Source organism: Carassius carassius, chromosome 6, assembly GCF_963082965.1.
Source record: "Carassius carassius chromosome 6, fCarCar2.1, whole genome shotgun sequence".
NCBI classification, from domain to species: Eukaryota; Metazoa; Chordata; class Actinopteri; order Cypriniformes; family Cyprinidae; genus Carassius; species Carassius carassius.
Window position 1 is genome coordinate 21,964,296 of NC_081760.1, and position 21,148 is coordinate 21,985,443.

General features: G+C 37.7%; 1 pseudogene; it reads right to left on the reverse strand.

The window, feature by feature from the left end:
- Positions 1-15,738: 15,738 nt before the first annotated feature.
- LOC132141920 (GDP-Man:Man(3)GlcNAc(2)-PP-Dol alpha-1,2-mannosyltransferase-like) lies at positions 15,739-20,686 on the reverse strand (annotated as a pseudogene).
- Positions 20,687-21,148: the final 462 nt, after the last annotated feature.

Sequence of the window (21,148 nt, forward strand, 5' to 3'; positions counted from 1 at the left end):
TGCTCAAAACTCATTTAAATTGTCATTGGCAAATTCTTTAAATATGAAAACATACTTACAGGTTGTGAGTCAGAAAAGCCTTGTAGGTACAGGAAACTCCTTCGTTAAATGTTTTCACACACACTGATTTTTAGTTGTGTCCTCTTTTGGAAGACCAAAACAAAGTAGTTTCGCTTTCACAATGAAACACACAGTATCTCAACATGGTGGCAGCAACAATACTACGGCGAGAATCGAAGTTACTCATCCTTTGCGTGAACATTTGGGCGGTGTGCAAATCTTTCCATACAGTGACGTAGACGTGGGGGCATGTTTAAACAAGGTGATTTAGGAAGGAGTGGACGAGTCTTAACTTTTATAAAGAATATATCTTTAGGTTTGAGATTTTAGTCTTTGCAACTTTAGGGAGCTTATGAACAGCTTGTTATACTCAAAAGAGAAAGGGAAACTTCAAATCGCCTTTAATCAAATTACGTTTACAGATGCAAACTAGCACTTCATTCTAGCCGATCTTGCTTGTTTTCCACACTTACATTTTGGCCTGTATCTCCTCATGCAAATGTTTGTATGCCCATGGTGAAATACAGTATCTCTTAGCTTAATGTAGACACTTACCTCCTCACTGGACTCTGTGAGCATTCAGTTCTTGTTCTGTGCATCTGAGAGAGATGATGCGAGTGACATCCTAGTTCACTCTGGCTCTGATTAAATTCCCAATGGTATGGGCAAGATTCAAATAATGTTCACTAAAAAAGAACTTTATTCTCTTAATATTACTGAACAACATTACTTATTATTTCATAATGCCAGTTTCTACAAAGCAATGTTAATATACACATAAAAATGTTGCTGCAAGTTCAACACACATAACATTACTTTTTGTTAAGTCCAAAATGTTTTGTGATATACACTATCATTCAAAAGTTTGGGGTTGGTACAGGTTTTTTTTTTTTTTTTACAGTTGCTAGGTGCAATTTTTCAAAACTCTTCACACAGTGAGCAGAACAGCATCTGTTGATAAACTGAATAAAAGCAGTTTGCTACATGTCTACATAATACCATATTTTGACATATTCTAAACATAAAAAAGTAAATGCTATCAAACAGCTGAATAACTGTGAAAAAGTGTTAAGTCTCCCAGTTTCATTACCATCTATAAAAAAGGGGAAACTTAGGAATCATTTTGTACTGTAATGTAAATATGGACCATGTAACATACTGCAGGGAATTCTAAACAGTGGAGAGCTACCATTCTTGAATTATACAAAAGAAAACATTGTTTGATGCTATCTCTTAGTGTTTTCAGGTCATTGTCTTATGGGTAACTTGGCTAGTGATATGAAAAAATGACTTGATTTGAGATGTTTGAAGAAAGTTTTAAGAAGTGTTTTTGTAGTTTTACTGCCTTCTCGATTTCAAATGAAATGATGTGCCAGACTTAAAAATCCGTGTATCATTCGTTCTTTCGTTTTTCTAATTGAAACCAAAAATGGAAAAATAAAAAAACGACTTGTTTTTTAAAAATCTGTTTCCAAAACGAAAATGAAAAAACGGATAAAGATTCGTTTTCCGATTTTCAAATTTGTGCTATTATCAAAAATAAAAAAACGGATAACAAGCGTGTGTGTTTCACACGGGTCCGTGTATCTTTTGGTCATTTGATTTTCTATTTAAAAATAAATAAAGATAAATGAGAAACGGTTTGATTTTCGTTTTTTCGTTTTGTTTAAGAAACGCAAAACGAAAATGTAGCTGGATTTTTCGTATTTTTGTTTGTGGGTAAAAAATGAGATTATGCTTTAATATTTGTTTGAATGTGTGGGCGGCGCTGAAACGCCCCTTTCATCCCTTCTGTACTGCACCGACAAGCGGCAACCGCAAACTCAGTTCATTTTCACCAGGAGAGAAGCTGCAGACAGCAGAGCATATTAATCCCGCGGATTCTTTGCTAGTGGTGCTTGCAAGATAAAATAATAATAATAATAATTAATTAATTAATTTAATTAATAATAAAAAAATAATATTATAATTTTCCAGCTGCTGCATGTTATTGACAAAGCAGACTTGACAACTTTATTATTTTAATTATTTTAATTTTTATTTATTTTATTCTAGGCCAATTATGAAAAAAATACAATGGGAAAAACCCAACCCCACATTTATAATAAAATGTATATTAAAATAAGTTAAGTTTTCCCCATAATTAGTCTAATTTAAATGTTTTAATTATAGGCTATAGGCTACTTAGAATTATGAACTGAATTCACGAATTCTGTAGATGACAGTATGAATATAGTGATGGTGTGACATCATTACAGATAATGAGTTCAGACGGGAAACACTACACCTCTCGTTGGTTTCATGTGAATTACATAGGCCTAAATATAAAATTATTATTATTATTTTTCTATTTAAATGGATTATTTTAAAAGTAGACATGTCCATCTAGACATGGTTCGTCTGATGCATGAGCCTGGTTCATTTCTGACGTTTCAGAAAGAAGTTAATGTAGACCGAGATGGCAGAAAGCACATCGTGTTGAGTTTTGTAAGGTTTTCGTGTTATTTAGGGTGTTTTACGATCCAAACTGACGGAGCTGAAGCTCTTTCCCCTGTTTTCGGGATGGAAGGTGTGGATCGGGATCCGCCGATCAGAGAAGTGCAGCAGACTACACTCTACAAGATAAAGCTTCAGTTGCTGTTGTTTGTAATAGCAAATGAAAACATAGGCTACTTGTGAGGTTTTTCTTAAATAGGTATAGAATAAAATTAGTAGGCTAAAAATCCGCATATTTCATGTCATTGTAGATCATATAGGCCTACAGTAAAATTCAAATGTCATTGAATAAATTAATTTCTGTTTGGTCAAAAAAAATTTATATATATATAAATATATAAATATATATATATATATATATATATATATATATATATATATCTCTCCTGGTGAAAATGAACTGAGTTTGCGGTTGCCGCTTGTCGGTGCAGTACAGAAGGGATGAAAGGGGCGTTTCAGCGCCGCCCACACATTCAAACAAATATTAAAGCATAATCTAATTTTTTACCCACAAACAAAAATACGAAAAATGCAGCTAAATTTTCGTTTTCCGTTTCTTAAACAAAACGAAAAAACGAAAATCAAACCGTTTCTCATTTATCTTTATTTATTTTTAAATAGAAAATCAAATGACCAAAATATACACGGACCGTTTCACTTTGGTGTTTTCGTCTGATGCTAGTTAGTGACGGTCGTTCTTGAACGATTCGGTCATTTTAAACGAATCTTTAATGTGACTCGGGAAGAACGAGTCGTCTCTGGCAGTGATTCGTTCAGTCGCATATGGTTCTAGTTCACCTTTTTCAGTCAATGCAGTGGGAGCCGGAAAGAGAATTGATTAGTTATTTTTTTATTTGATTAATGCCAATGTACCAAAGATAAAAGTACAGATAGGTAATGTCAATATTGCATACAAAGAAGTGCCAATATATGCAAAGCACCATTTACAGACGTATGTAAACATAAAAATAAATAATACTAATCGAAAACTTTAACAAAATAAATTAAAAAGATTAAATAGCATTGAAAAGATTAAACATTTTTTGACAGCCTTAAGATTTTTGGAAGATTAAATAGTTTGGATATACTGTTGAACCTCTTTTAAAAAAAAAAAAAAAAAAAAAAAAACAATATATAATGGATTTTGATGAGTGAATTTACTGCGGTGAATATGACATTTTGCAAGAAGTCATAATTGGTTAATAATGAAATATACATTAATTTTGTCTTTTTGAACATTAAAGAAGCCAAACAGTACATCCTTAAAAAGCAGAGAGAAACCCTGTAGCACACTGCGATAGATAACATTAGAGAATTCATTCCAAAATAGCTGTGTGTGAGGACAATCCCAAACGATATGTATATCAGTTTCATTAGGGTCTCCACAAAAACAACAGCTTGTATCTATGTCTGATTTAAACCTTTTCAAAAACACTTTAGCTGGGTAAAATCTGTGTAACAATTTGAATGAGATTTCTCTGTTAGTTATTATATATTCCAAAGACAGAGTCCATACTTTTTTCTCATCAATATGATCAACCACATTCCTCCAATAAGACACCACATATGGAGTCGTTACACGCTCCTTTTGAAAAAGCGATCTAATCTTATAGTTACGTGATGAAGGATACTGGACAAAGTCGTGGCCTAGTTGTTAGAGAGTTTGACTCCTAACCCTAGGGTTGTGGGTTCGAGTCTTGGTCTGGCTATACCACGACTGAGGTGCCCTTGAGCAAGGCACTGAACCCCACTGCTTGCCGGGTGCCGCAGCATAAATGATGAACACTGCTCCGGGTGTGTGTTCACAGTGTGTGTGTGTTCACTGCTGTGTGTGTGCACTTTGGATGGGTTAAATGCAGAGCACAAATTCTGAGTATTGGTCACCATATTGGCTGAATGTCACATCACTTTTTCACTTTCATGTAACAAAAAGCATAGTTTTCCTACTGGGATTTCAAATGGGTGTAAAGATAAAGATAAAGTGCTGGATGATCTAATGAGTCCCTTGAAAGCGTAACAACTCCTTTAGGAATAGTGTCCATGATGATGGAGAATTCTTTGGGAGTTACTGGAAAATTACATTTACATAAGAATTTTTTGTGACTTAAAATAAGACCTTCCAAGTTAAAGAACTAGGAAACAACCAAAACAAATTTCCAAATGAAGTACGGCTGAGAGGTGCTTAAAAATGAATGACCATGCAAGTAATGCCTGTTTATGAAATTTGGTTAAATTGTAAGGGATTCTAGCAATATTATAAATACAGATCAATAGGAAAGGGAGACCACCTACTTTGGAAAAGTAGTCATTGGGGATAAAAATCCGTATTGAGTTTGGATTACACAAACACTGTCTAATCCAATTAATTTTGAAAGTGTTGTTCAAAGAAGAGAAATCAAGGAAATTAAACCCACCATAATCATATGTGTTCATTAATAAGTACTCTTTATTACCTTTGTTACAACATTCAGTGTATAGAAAATAACCATTATGACAGAAATTTGTACATTTATAAACTGTAAGAAGTAAAAAGCTCAGAAATGCAGTAACTGTAAGAGTAAATAATAATTATAATAATGATGATGATAATAATAATGATTAGGCACCTGTTTGTAAGGAAGCATGTAAATTCATCTATCCAATGCTGTCACGTCACGTGACAAAAGAACGAATGATAGGATAAAGCCTTTTATACAGTCTTTATTATTATTTTTATTATTATTATAATTATTAAACAATACAAACATTAAAACATTAAGGCAATACACTTAAAATCATAAAGACAAATAATAATAATAATATACACAGAGATTTGTTGCCAGGGTAACTCCAGTCTATGGTCAAAGCTTATGGGTCTGTCACGTGAGGAGCGACTCGAAAACCCGAAAGACTCAAGAGATGAACTAATCAATTCTCTAACACCGGCACCCACTGCATTGACTGAAACAGGTGAACTAGACTATTCCTGTACAGAAACTATAGAATTTTGCGCATGCGCGACTGAACGAATCACTCCCAGAGACGACTCGTTCTTCCCGAGTCACATTAAAGATTCGTTTAAAATGATCGAATCGTTCAAGAATGACCGTCACTAACTAGCATCAGACGAAAACACCAACGTGAAACACACACGCTTGATATCCGTTTTTTTAATTCTTGATATTAGCATAAATTTGAAAATCGGAAAACGAAGCTTTATCTGTTTTTTCATTTTGGTTTTGGAAACAGATAAAAAAAAACAAGTCGTTTTTTTTTTTTTTTCATTTTTGGTTTCAATTAGAAAAACGAAAGAACGAATGATACACGGATTCTTAAAGTTGGTAAACAGTTTTTTTTTTCTTATGCTCATCAAAGCTGCAGAAATTTGAACAATGTAAATTGAAAACTGTAATGTTGTGCTCATTGGCATCAAATTTTTTAACAGTAATGTATATAATGTAAATTATATAAACATTTTCTAAATAATCTCTGAATAGTTTGGGAATATTCTTCCACCATGGTCTGTAAAATAAAATATGAAATATAATCATATATATTAAATATAATGTATATAAATTAAATACAAATATCATTAGCTGTTGTTTTATAGACAATTATTACTTTTGATGACAACGTGTGTGATAATGTTTATGGGTAATTCATATAAAAAATTAAAACCACTCACAGCAATTTATACAAATGTCTTTTTACTTCCTCAATTCAAATTCTGCATTTGGTACATCAGCTGTTCTGTGTCATACAAATAATTTTGTTTTTAACATCATACAGTATATTAACGAACATCTTGAGATAACCTACCACAAAAAAAACTTTGCGGTACATGCAGCCCTGAGGATCGACCCAGAGCTCTTCTGACACTCCGTCTCCCTAACACCAAACATCAGATGCAGACCAAATGCGCCCATTCCCAGAGGAACAATCTTAAGGTAAATAAAAGCAAATGATCAGCAGATACAGCACAAACACGTTTTTTTTTTTAAACTATAAATTTGTGTTATACTTTGTCTACTGGTTTCTCTTTGATGACAGCATTCTCACCTTATGCCAGTTTTGAGAGGTGCAGAAATGAAACAGTTGTTGTAAGAGTGTACTAACCCTCTTTACAGATGCCTTGGACACTCTGTAGAGGTGATTTGTGGCAATGCGTGCATTGATCCAATTGAGTGCCATCTGCAGAGCATCGTCTGCTTTTAAGCTGAGCTTAAAACAGAGGAAAGCCTATGGTTGCATTTTGAAAGTGACGTGACATTCAGCCAAGTATGGTGACCCATACTCAGAATTTGTGCTCTGCATTTAACCCATCCGAAATGCACACACACAGAGCAGTGAACACACACACACACACTGTGAGCACACACCCGGAGCAGTGGGCAGCCATTTATGCTGCGGCGCCCGGGGAGCAGTTGGGGGTTCGATGCCTTGCTCAAGGGCACCTTGGAGGTCATGTTACTCATTTAAGGGGTGGTTGATTGCGATTTCACTTTTTTTAACGTTAAGTAGTGGGTAATGTTGCTGTTTGAGTGTAAACCATATCTGCAAAGTTACGAAGCTGAAAGTTCAATCCAAATTTAATAATCTACAATAATCTTAATAGTCAAAAACGGAAACGGAAAGATCAAACATAAGATCATTCGCCTGAAGCGACGATCATCAATTCATGCAGCTTGTAGTCCGGCAAGTGACATAATGCTCGTTTCCTTATCTCAGGGAACCAAGGTTACGTTAAGTAACCGTTAAGTAACCAATCACGCCACACTACGAGAAACAATTACATGCTGCTCTGCGAGCCAAGTGTTAGAGCACTAATAAGGGCCCTAAGGGACTTAGGCATTAAACCACTACCAACATGGGAGGATTAAACAGACAGAATCTGCGCCTGCAGAGCGGGGATGTTTAAGTTATAGAATCTGGCAAAAGTGGATGGCGACGACCAGCCAGCAGCTGGATAGATCTAACTGACAGATATGCCGCTGGACCATGCCCATGAGGAGGCCATTCCCCTTGTGGAGTGGGCTCTCACACCAGTAGTGCATTCCAGTCCTTCTGATGCATAAGCGAGAGCTATTGCATCAACAATCCAGCGAGACAGTCTTTGCTTAGTGACCGGCAGATCCTTCTGGCGGCCTCCAAAGCAAATAAACAGACTGCCTAAACAGTTTAGAACATTCCCCACTTGCACCAATAGGGATATTACTTGCTCTCTAAAGGGAGTAGAGAGCACTTTAGGAACAGAGCCGTGTCTCGGTTTCAGAATGAACTTGCAGTCATTAAGCCCAAACTCAAGACACAAGGCGCTGACCGACAGTGCTTGTAAGTCACTCACACACTCAAACGATGCCAAAGTAAGGAGAAGGGCCATTTTAAATGACAAGGGCCGCAAGTCCGCCAAACTGAGCGGCTCAGATGGGGGCCTTTTTTAATTCCCTAGGACCAAGGATAAGTCCCAACATGGCACAGTCGCGCCCTTCAAGAATGGTGTTGCTTACTCTCACTGGGAGTCTATCAGACTCCCATCAAGGCACCAGACATGAAGTCTCCACAACTCTGGGCAGGGATGCCAAATCATGCCTTTCGCCTGCGAGAGAACGTCCCTCCTCAATGGGATGGGCCACGGGACCATCTTTACCAGCTGCATCAGCTCTGGAAACCAAGCCTGGTTCTTCCAGAGCGGAGCTACTAAGAGGAGGGAGCATTTGGTTTCCATGACTCGCCTGAGGATCTGGGGAATCAAGATGATACAAGGAAACGCATACAGGTGAGCACTGGGCCAGTCATAGGGCCATTGCATCTCTCTGTATCGAGAAAAATGTTGGTCAATGAGTGTTGTCTTCCGAGGCGAAGAGGTCGACCCCTGCTTTCCCGAAGACCGCCAAAATTCGCTATACCGTCTGAGGATGCAGCACCCAATTGCCTGGGCTACCTTGCCTCTGTATAGCATGTCCGCTCCCAGGTTCATCTTGCCCGGCACATGAACAACCCTTAGTGAGAGGAGTTCTTTCTGTGCCCAGAGAAGGAAGCGATGATCCAATCTGTATAAGGTGTGAGACCTGAGGCCTCCTTGGTGATTGATATAAGACACCACTCTCGTGCTGTCTGAACGGACCAAGACGTGGTGGCCTTTGATGGCTGGAAGGAAGGAATACAGGGCTAAGGAGACTGCCAACATTTTCAGGCAGTTGATATTTAGGCATCGCTGCTGAGCTGTCCAGGAGCTGAATGCCGGATTGCCCTCCAACAGTGCGCCCCACCCAGAGTTGTACGCGTCTGTCATGATCACTTTCCTTCTGAAGGCTACGCCCATCCTCACTCCTGTCTGAAACAGGCGAGAGGTCCTCAAAGGGGGCAACAGCTTCGATACAGCGGTGGTCCACACTGACCAGAAACCTCTTCAACTGCCAAGCGTGGGACGAGCCTCGGGCTTTTAGCCAAAATTCTATCTGGCGAGATCCATGCCCGCATTAGGGCGGAGTCCAGAACCGTTCCCAGAAAGAAAGTTCATCGTCTGGGCAACAACTGGCTCTTGTGTGGGTTGATGACTAGGGATGGGAACCGAAAACCGGTTCTTATTCAGAACCGGTTTTGTTCTTTGAAAAGAACTGGAACCATGAGCAATTTCTACTTTTCGGTTCCGAAAACAGTTCTGGTGCAACACGTGACCAAGCGCAGTGAGCAGCCTTGCGCCGGTGTTCTAAATATTCGGCGTTTCCCGTAAAGCAGCGGTTCTCAATTGCAGTCCTCGCGCCGCACTGCTCTGCACATTTTGAACGTTTCTCTTAGCGCTTCAGACATTTGTTCTATTCGAACATAAGTGCCCTGCGAAGTGTACATCACAGGATATTCAGCCATGATTCCAGTTCGAAACGAACATAGCTATATGTTCCAATCAAAGTGCATTGAAGTGTGCAAGATGTGAATTTAAATTGTATTGATTTACAGATGTATATGATGTCACAGTTGTCCATGTTTAAAGACGCTGCACAGCACAAATCAGTGAATGAATGTTTCGATGTGAGGTAAACTTCAACAGATTTCCCCTGCTCAGGGAGTAGGGAGCAATGAACAATTGGAACAAAGTTCATGCACAGAGTTCATTTCTAACGAGCTGATTATCTGAATCAAGTGTGTTAACAAAGAGAAACGTGCAAAATATGCAGAGCAGTCGGGCGCGAGGACTGGAATTGAGAACCGCTGCCGTAAAGGATGTCACGAACCGAATAACAGACACGCCTCCCTGCCTCTTTAATTACTGAGCACATTGATTCCAATGACCCGCATCCACAAACTCGTTGCGCTGTCGCGTCTTTAATTGCCGAACACATTGTTTCCCACGACTGTATGTGCACTCGCGCCTTTGATAACTGCACATCGTTTTGTCTGACTGTACATCTAACGGCAGCGCTTCACCTGCCACCACTAAATTGCATTATATTTGTCCCATATTGTCATTAATATACATACTGGCTTCAACTTGGACCACTAAATAAATAGACTGCTATTGTTATGCAAGTATGAGGGTTAGATTATTTAGTGTACAGGTCATTTCAAAACTGGTAAACAAAGTGATAGAAAATATTTATTTTAATGCATTTTTAATGTTTAAAAATGTGGAAACCACTCATTGCATCACACCATCTCCTGACTGCATTATTATTTGTAAAATAGGGACTTTATGGAGAGTGTGTATACATGTTTAAGTTTAACCGTTTATATTCCATTAATGAAGGGAAATTAACAAGTGTCTCAGCCCTCAAGGGACTATTTGGCCAACAAGCTTATTCCTGTTTGAAAAGCAAAACGTTATTGATAGTGTAAAAAACATCAACTTTGAAACACATGCTGATTGATGGACTAGCATTACTCAACATTACTTACTACCTTTCAGCAACGCTACATTCAGTGAAGGTAAATTAGTAAAAAAACATAGTTCATTTAAATGAAACCAGAAGCTGAACCAGAAAATTTCAAAAAATACCCCACCCTACTTATGAAGATCTGTACACTGTAATATATGTTGCATTTTGACATTGCCAACCTTTAAATTAAGTTGACAGTAAGTAATAAACAGTATCGAGCATTGTAACGTTGTAGCATTTCTAACAATTCCCAACCCTATTGATGACCGACCCGAGGCGCTCCAAGTGACTGAGTGACTGATTGACTGTCATCATCTTGAACGACTGGTACATAAGCGAGCTGTTCAAATGTCTGAGATCTAGAATGGTTCTGAGCCCACCGTCTCTCTTTGGAACAAGGAAATAATGGCTGAAAAAGCCTGACTCGCTGTTCGCTGGGGGCACTATTTCCACAGCGCCTTTTGCAAGAAGTGCTTGCACCTCCTGCTGGCTTCGTTGTCCAGGACAGAAGATTGAACAACGCCTCTGAAGCAGGGCAGCCTGCAAGCGAACTGCAGCGAGTAGCCTCCTCAAATTGTTTCCAAAACCCATCTTGAGATTCCCGGAATGGCTGCCCAGGCCGTATAATGGGAGCGAGAGGTTTTATTTTCTCAAACGAGAGCTTGAAAAAGCAGGGAGTCTACATTCGTGTAAGTGATTGCGAGAGGATGAGGAATTTTGCTTTTTATAGTATTTGGGTCCGTTATTACAGTGGTAAAATATTCTGGCATGCGCTGCACCTGCAGGACTCCTCCTTTTCCTCTGTAGCGCCTCAGGATGGCTTCGGCAGCTCAGGGTCCAGACCAACTCATGGGCGGTGACCTTGATGCTTCGGGAAGGGGAAGTGCTTCGCCGGCCTGGAGTGCTGTTTCAGTCCAGGCTCCGTCTTTCGCTGAGGCTGATGCTGTGCCAGCTTCGTGAACTGAGCAGCAGGGCTCTTCTGGTGGCCCGCAGCCATGGAGCCCCAGGGCATTTAGGGAGGAATTGACGCATCGCCTGCTATGTCTTCTGAGCTTCCGAAAACCGTTCAGTGAACCCATGTACAGCAGAGACAAATAGCCCTTTCAGCAAGATTGGCGAGTCAAGGAAGGCCATTTTTCAGCATCCCTGATCTCTGTCAGTGTCAGCCAGAGGTGGCGCTCCAACACCACCAGGCTGGCCTTGGTCTTGGCGATCTGTTGCTGTGCGCAGCTCTTTAAAGGTCTCCTGGTGCTCTTGGCCAGACTCATCCATACTGTGGAGAAGTTTGGCTTGAAACACTTGGAGGATCGCCATTGTGTGCAGCGCCGAGCCGGCCTGTCCGGCTGCTGTGTAAGTCCTGTTGGCGATAGCTGAAGTGGTCCTGCAAGGCTTAGATGTATGTGCAGCATGACCCTTTAAGCCAAGGGCAGATGACGGGCAAAGATGTGTGGCGATCATTTCCTCCAGGGGAGGAAGTTTGGTGTATCCCTTTTCGTCAGCACCATCAACGGTGGTGAGAGCTGCTGCAGTAGAGGGGTTTACCCATGCCGAGTAGGGGGCTCACCACGTCTTGGTAAGCTCATCTTACATTTCTCAGAGAATGGCTAGAGCGGTGTGGAGAAAAGGTAAATTATGTGAAAAATAATGGGGGTTTTTTGTTTGTTTTGTTTGGTTGGTTTTTTAAACGAAGCATTAACACAAGTTAAGCCTAGAAAAGCCTAGGAGAAACAAAAACTAAAAAACAGTGAACCACCCCTTTAAGGATTTACGAGATTAAAAATCAGCATGTTAGATTTTAAGGTTGAGTTTATAATAATTAAAACAAATCAAGTAATTTTAACCACTTTTATTTTAGCAAAGCATGAAAGCTGCATATGTTTCCATTGTTTGTCTTACCAGAGTATTGCTACATATTTATTTTTTATGTCTCACACTCTTTGCTAATAATATATCAAGATCACACTCACCTAAACCTCCCAAAACCTGCAGGACCAGAAACCGAAAAAACTGCATCTCATTTTCATGCCAGACTGGATGCTCTTACTATCACACAGGCCTGTTTTTAACTGTTATGGCTCTTATAATTCTCCTCCTCCTTTCCGTGTACAAGGAGTTGTTTAATATGGCGTCTCTCTCCTGTTCGTACACATCTAAATATTAAGGAACTTTGTCATACAGACCCGCTGGTTGTTTTACCCAGAATATTGTTCTGATAATCTAATTTCAAAAATGTGTTTGCAAAAAAATGTAATTTCTTTCTAAACCTTTTCTTTCAGATTTATCCTGCATCTGAAAAAGTAAAATTATAAATGATTGCAAAGTTAACTTGTGCACAAAATATGAAGTTTCCCTCCCACTTGTAGGTCAAAGGGGAGCTGAAAAGAGGAATGTCTAAAGGACTACTTGGCAAGCAAATAATTACAAACAAAAACATGATGGGGAGTGAGAAATTTAAGTTTTAATGGTGAGATCAGTATATTTTCTTGACAGTGAAATCAAATCTGTGACTGATGAAAAGGCTAAGTGAACACATATCTAATTTTATCACAAGGCAAGATGAAATCTGCTTTCTTAATTTGTAATTTCTAAAAACTCATATTACCAACAGATGCAGAGAGGTGTTCAGGGAAGGCTTGACAATTTCCTGTTGTTGTAACTCAGTTTCATAAATCATAAACTGTTACAGCTAATTTTCACTTCCAACCCTGTGAGCATTTCTTAGAGTTGGTTTATTTTTGTATAGTCTGTTAAACATATTTGAAATATTACACAGTTATTGTTTAGGAATAATGATACTTAAAGTCAATTGAACATGTTGACAGTTGTGACACCATGTCCTAATAATGGAGGTGTTGCCAGACTACGCTGGGTTGTTACAATGGAATTTGACATGAAATGGCCTATAGACTTTTCATCATATTTAATAATACAAGAATTATGAAAGGGCAAAAATGTAAAAGGCAGAAGTATTGTTTTGGCCAACAAATATTGCAGTTAATAAAGGTTATGAAAAATGAAATATTATTACAATTTAAAATTACGGTTTAATATATCTTAAAATGTAATTTATTCCTGTGATGCAATGCTGAATTTTAAATATAACACACTGAACAAAATTATAAACACAACACTTTTGTTTTTGCCGTCATTTTTCATGAGCTGAACTCAAAATATCTAATACTTTTTGATGTACACAAAAAATGTATCTCAAATATTGTTCACAAATCTGTGTTAGTGAACACTTCTCCTTTGCTGAGATAATCCATCCACCTCACAGGTGTGGCATATCAAGATGCTGATTAGACGGCATGATAATTACACAGTTGTGCCATAGGCTGGCCACAATAAAAGGCCACTCTAAAATGTGCAGTTTTACTGTATTTGGGTGTCCGAGGGGGTCTGAAAACCAGTTAGCATCTGGTTTGACCACCATTTGCTTCACGCGGTGCAACAGATCTCCTTCGCATAGAGTGGATCAGGTTTTTGATTGTGGCCTGTGGAATGTTGGTCCATTCATTTTCAATGGTTGTGCGAAGTTGCTGGATATTGGCAGGAACTGGAACATGCTGTCGTATACGCTGATCCACAGCATCCCAAACATGCTCAATGGGTGACATGTCCGGTGAGTATGCTGGCCATGCAAGAACTGGGATGTTTTCAGCTTCCAGGAATTGTGTACATATCCTTGCAACATGGGGCCGTGCTATTTTCATGCTGCAACATGAGGTGATGGTTGTGGATGAATGGCACAACAGTGGGCCTCAGGATCTCGTCACAGTATCTCTGCATTCAAAATTCCATCAATAAAATGTACCTGTGTTTGTTGTACATAACATATGCCTGCCCATACCATAACCCCACCACCACCATGGGCCACTCGATCCACAATGTTAACATCAGCAAACCGTTCACCCACACAACGCCATACACGCTGTTTGCCATCTGCCCTGTGCAGTGAAACCTGGGATTCATCTGTGAAGAGAACACCTCTCCAAAGCGCCAGACACCATCGAATGTGAGCATTAGTTCACTCAAATGGCCTTTTATTGTGGCATGCCTAAGGCACACGGGTGCAATAATCATGCTGTCTAATCAACATCTTGATATGCTATACCTGTGAGGTGGATGGAGAAGTGCTCACTAACACAGATTTAGACAGATTTGTGAACAATATTTGAGAGAAATAGGCCTTTTGAGTACACAGAAAAAGTATTAGATCTTTGAGTTCAGCTCATTAAAAATGGTGGCAAAAACAAAAGTGTTGGGTTTATAATTCGTATGTCATAAGTCAGTGTAATATATCACAATGTTATGGTTTTTACTGTATTTTTGATCAAATAAATGCAGCCTTGGTGAGCAGAAGGAACTTAATTAAAAACATTTTAAAATCACAATGTTTACAAACGTTTGACAAGTGCTGTATATACAGTATTGTTAATAATATATTAGAAATTATTTATCCCACATGCACACTGTAATCCCCGATGTTAGTTAAGGTTAACCATTTGAGGAAACTGATTGCCTTGAAGTTTAAAATCAATATATTATTTGTTATATTATTTGTACTCTGCGCTTGATCAATTTGAGTCCACAAAAAAAAGAGAAAAATGTCTTAATTGTTATAAATCAGTTCAAATACTTTGTGTAGCTTCTGCCACTTGATAAAACTGCATAAAACCTAAAACACTAAGAGATCTCCCCTATTAAACTGTTATCTGCAAAAACACACAGACAACACAGCCTCAACATTTAATCTCCTTTAACAGTCTGAAGCAAAGCATGCTGAGAAAATAAGATCTGCTGTAACTTAAATTTTGAGTTTTGCTAAATATAATCACATACTGAGTTCACTTTTTAAGAGTAGAAGTACAATAAACTTTCAGTAGTATTTAAGAAATATTTACTTGTTTCATTTAGTACATTTGATTGTTAGGTTTTACGCAAAGTTGAAGGTAGAATTCTGTTGCTAGCTCTTCAAATACTCTCAACCCTTTCAGTCCCTCTTCTTTTCCCAGATACTATGCACTGTTTAATTGGGCCTCTCTCTCACTATTCCTATCTACAAACACTGGTTCCCTTACCCAGAATCTGTGCTCCTGGGACAGCTTTTTAGTATATAGCAGTTATAATGTAAAAATAATTATTATCTGTTACTGAAAGCTGTTAAGTGACACAAATGAGAATTGTGCACAACTCTTCAATGTAATAACATTAAATGTAATAATTGCATGGTAATATTACTAAAAAAATCATAAAGCACTGGTATAATGTTTGAAACATATCACTTTTTTCATACATTTTAGTCTTGTAGTGTAAATCTCTGAAAACTGCACGTTTGCTTTTAAATTAAACAAAATCTACTGCTTTCTGTTTTTATTTGCAGAAATCTGTCATCCAGTGTCATTAAATTAAAGTAAAGGTGGCATCTCAACAGAACTGGCATTCCCATGATGCATCCCTTACCTTAGTCATTTTACTTAAAGAGCAAATTTTCACAAAACAGGTAGAGCTCACTTCTGCTCTAGACAAGGAATGATTCGGAGTCAGCATTATGGGGCCAGCACACGCTTATATGAACTAGACTGAACTACATCAGGCTGATTTACTATATTGAGTCACCATGTACCAGAGTACCATGACCCCCTACTGGATCACTCACAGTCTTAGTGTTGACATTAGAGGCTCCACAGCTGCAAGAAAGGAGCCTTCAAACTCCAGGTCTGAGAAGCATGTGACAGACAGACGCGCCCGGCGTCGGATCTCTAACTGAGCCGCAGGAGTCATAGAAAGGATTCGTTCCATGGCTTCTGCAAAACTGTCTTCATCGTCTGCCAGGAAGCCAGTTGGACCACCATCATAGGGAACCACAATATCCACCTTCGGACCACCAGATTTGTGAGCCAGAATGATTGTTCCTGCAGCCATACACTCCACTACACCTGTGGAGATGTGGGAGAAGATGAGCTTTCTCAACGCTCATGCAAATAAAATTAAAAATAAAATCAGAAAAAAAGGTTTTTCAGTTGAGCAAGTAAACTTAAACTGTTAAACAAAAACGTATAAAAAAATCTATATAGACATTTAAAGAAATATATATATAAAAATGACAAAAACAACAATATAAAACACTAAAATGAAAGATATTAACAGAAAATATAAAATAAAATCTAATTCAAAATATTAACAAAAAATTAAATGTGTATCAATCATACTAAAATTACACTGGAAAATAAGCACTATAGAGAAAAATAGTATCCGGAATTTTTTTTTATATATATATATATATATATATATATATATATATATATATATATATATATATATATATATATTTTTTTTTTTTTTTTTTTTTTTTTTAATTAAATATTAAATATTAAATACTTAATATTTTAATATAATACTGTTTTAATTACATTTGAAAAATAACATAATTCGATTTTTTTTTTATTGTTTAATATTTAATAATTTTATTACTGGTTCCATAAACCATCCACCATCTTTTTGTTCATTTTTTTTTTATGTACATCTGTACAGTGTTGCTTAGAGCATGATATTTCTTACCGATACCGAAATGTTCATTCCACATTGTGTGCAACCCGATTGTGGCATCTGTTAAATCTTTCTTCAGTTCCTCAAATGGGATGTTGAGTTTTAACTCCACCTGATCTGCCAAATCCAGGTCCAGACACAATCCCCGCAGCATCTGTACCCTCTCTTCATCTTCCTGGTTACGACATCCACCAATCAACACCAGCTTCACGGTCTCTTGGCCAGCAGGCTCCACCCCCTTCCTGTCCAGAAGCTTTCTAAAAGCCTTGATCTGCAGTTGGTGGTCTTTTTCAGGCCGGAACTGACCCACAGAGACCACAGAGTGACACTTCTTTCTCTCTTTCTCTTCATCTTCATCTCTAATAGGGACATCCAGGAAGGCCTGAGCGTCACATGGTGGATAGACCACACTGGTGCGGTTAGGGGCGCGCCACAGTGCCAGAATGTGACCTAACGTCCTGGTAGAATTTACCATGACTACGTCACTACAGGAGCCGGCCATACCGTACAGCAGCGCAAAGACACAGTAGTAAATCACTTTGATGGCACTCAGTACAGGGTTACTGGAGATGTAGTCTGCATTATTGAACCTAGAATAAAGATATATATCAGATTTCTATAGGCTAATTATATATACACCACTGTGCAAAAGTTTGGGGTCAGTTAGAATTTTTGTTTTTGTAAGAAGTATTTATCAAGGCTGTTTATTTGATAAATGATACAGTAAAACGGTAATATTATAAAATATAGTTTAAAAGTATTGTCTTCTATGTGAATATATTTTAAAATGTAATTTATTCCTGTGATGCCAAGCTGAATTTTCAGCATCATTACTCTAGTCTTCAGTGTCACATGATCCTTCAGAAATCATTCTAATATGCTTGCTTATTTAAATTATCAATATTGAAAATGTTCCACAATGTTTTAGTGGCAACTGAAATCCGAGTCTTTGATGGTATGAAAAGTATGCATTCATTCATTAAAAAAAAAAAAAAGGTTTACTGACCCTATATTTTTGAACTGTGGTGTATGTAAATACAATTATGCACATGAAACAATTCATGCATCATACACAGCAAAGATGCATTTATAAGACAAAGAAATGCTTGTCAGAGACATTGAGAACATTTTATTTCTGTAATGTGACATATTATTTGAGTGAAAAAGGATAATAAACAGAAAAGGGCAGTACTAAATTTCCAGTTGTAATGTACTAGCTAAGGAATATTTTTTTCATGCATATTGTTTATCTGATAAAATATTTTAGAGTTTGGCAATATTACTACATTATATAATAAAAAAAATTATGATAAAAAAATAAAAAGGCTATGGAAATTATATTAATTTGCATGACTTTTCCAGGTCCAGATATTTACTTTCAGATTAGGCTTCCTTACATATCCAGGTTCTTAAAATGTGTTTAAAAAAATTATGAAAGGGTTCAATCACCCATTCACGTTTAATTCAATAACAATAATGTGACTTTCTTGGCTAACCTTGGGTTTCTTTCTCGAACCACTGAGAGCATATCAGTGCTGATGGTTGGGTAGTGCACATAGCTTCCCACATGACAACCACCCAGATAACGGAACACAGGCAGAGTGAAGGCATAGCCCATTGAGTCAATGTAGAGGTCTGGAACAAACTCAGTCAAGGCCTCCCACCCCAGGAAGATGGAGCCCACGCTCTGCCCCAGAAGGGTGAAGTGTGGGTAAAGTTTTGCCTCCACCAGGAGACGATGTTTCAGGAACACAAACTTAACGGCTCTGGGGAGTCTGATGTTGAAGCGCCGCCGCGCTCCATCTAAAATCTCTTCTGCTGTAACGCCTTGATCACCTGTGTAAACCACCAAGGAAACATCTTGGTACCTGTGAAAGCATATGGGATTAAAAGTGTGAATGAATCCATAAATGACAATAATTTTTCTTATGGTAATTCTTTGGTTAAGTTCATGCTGACGCCCAGCCCTGCTGATTTAAGCATTCAAGACAGCTTCAGTCAAACACAGAACTTAATACATTTATATTAGGGTCAGTGACATGCCATGCTCACTTTGCTGTCCTAGGCTAATTCAAATGATAAGAATATAGCTTTTAAATTAAGAATGCCTAGTGATTCAACTGCATAGTCTTAACCCACATGATGTAAAAATACATATTCTACGATTTTTGTCTTTATACTTTTTGGTGTTACATGAAGTTAAAGATTAACAAGGATCGTAAAGGACTAGTGTTAAAAGGGAGTCTGTCCAGGTCATTTCTTCAAATACACTGTGGTGTAAATTACCATGTCATGGAAAATTACATATTTTATAAATAATATGAAACGTATATATTTTATACATTATTGTATATGTATTATATATTTTACTTGAAATATAATAAATATTTATTTAAAGTCATAGTATAGGGCGGCATACCATGAATGGGGCGGCAGTGGTTCATGTAGGTTGTCTACAAACCGGAAAGTTGGTGGTTCAATCCCCGGCTCCAACTGACCAAGTGTCATGGTGTCCTTGGGCAAGACACCTAACCCCAGCTGCTCCTGATGAGCTGGATGGCGCCTTGCATGGCTGACACCACCGCCGTCGGTGTATGAATGAGTGTGTGAATGGGTGAATGTGAGGCAACTTGTAAACACTTTGGATGGCCATAGGTCTGTTGAAAGCGCTATATAAATGCAGTCCATTTAAATTATATATATAGTTCTCCACCAGCAACCAAGTTAAAAGGTTTAAGTCATGCTGATAACATTGTAGTTATGCATGATAATTTTACAATAGATTTTTCCATAAGTCTCCTGACTACTTAACACATGCCAGTCTTTGTTATTAATTACATATATATGAAATAACTATAATTGTGTAAAAATTCTGTAAGACATTTTCTGTGACTACAATCATTAACCTGAAAATAGTCTACAAGCTTAGGAAATATACACATAACAATTTTCATATAGTATGAAAGGATTTAAATTGTGGATTAGTGTTAATTTTATAATATGTAATATTTATATTTTTGCATGCTTTTACTCTCTACCACAGCACTCTCTCCTCCTCCTCCTGCATTACAGTACGGGTGGAAGAAGGCCACGGCGGGCCGGCCGTCCTGAGCTCTCCTCCTCGTCCTCTTCATCTGCAGCCAGGCTCTCACTCCCATGATGAAGAGGTAGAGGATGGCTGTCAGGACTAGACTCAGATAGAAGCATGGCAACAGCAGGGACCACAGTAACCTACGGAAGGCAAAAACCACATACCATAATCCACCTTTATGCTTAATATCAGTTTACATACAGTGTGTCCTATCAAAATGCATACTCAACTATAAATAGGCCTTAATATGAAAAGAAATTATATTGGCTCCAGTTTAATTTGGGGATATCTAAAGAATTGAAATAATACAAAGCTGCAGATTAATATATATATATATATATATATATATATATATATATATATATATATATATATATATATATATATATATATATTATTTTTTATGCAAATAAATTGATTCTTTCATTCATTCGAAACAAAAAATTAACTGAGCAAGTAATTTAATAAAAAATTCTTCCTGTGGCAGCAAGGGTTCAGTGAGACTTCAGTGGATTTCACATTTCAGGCATTGGCTTTAAAATCTACACAGTGAATAAACAATTTAAAATGTTTACCTATTTAAATCGCACAGACAAGGAGACAGGTGATCGTGCGCTGACATCTTCCACCAACATAACAACACAACACGTCTCTCGTCAGAACCCGGAAGCGCTTACCACTGGTCGGATGTTATGGTTTTATTACTTCTTCTGGCATTTTAATGGACGTTGGCAAACAACATTTTCGCCATCTACTGGCCAGGAGCCTAAATGATCATCTGGAGCCTTTTTGTAAAATATTTAAATAAATAAAAATAAATAATTAAAAAATATATATATCCTTGGCTGCCACCTAGTGTTAAGATTTAATTTATGGTTGCGTTCTAGCCTTTGTGTTTTGCTAATCACCGGCAAGGAGTGTTCTCCTCAAACTGAGATGAAATGAATTTTTTAAAAAAAGGAATGAAACAACAGTTCTCTTAAATATTTTACATACAACCATTTGTAATCTTTTAAAATATAATCAACACAGATCTAATTCAAAGAAAAGTTTAACCAGCAAACAAACAGTTCTAGATCAATACTGGCCTAGTACCTTG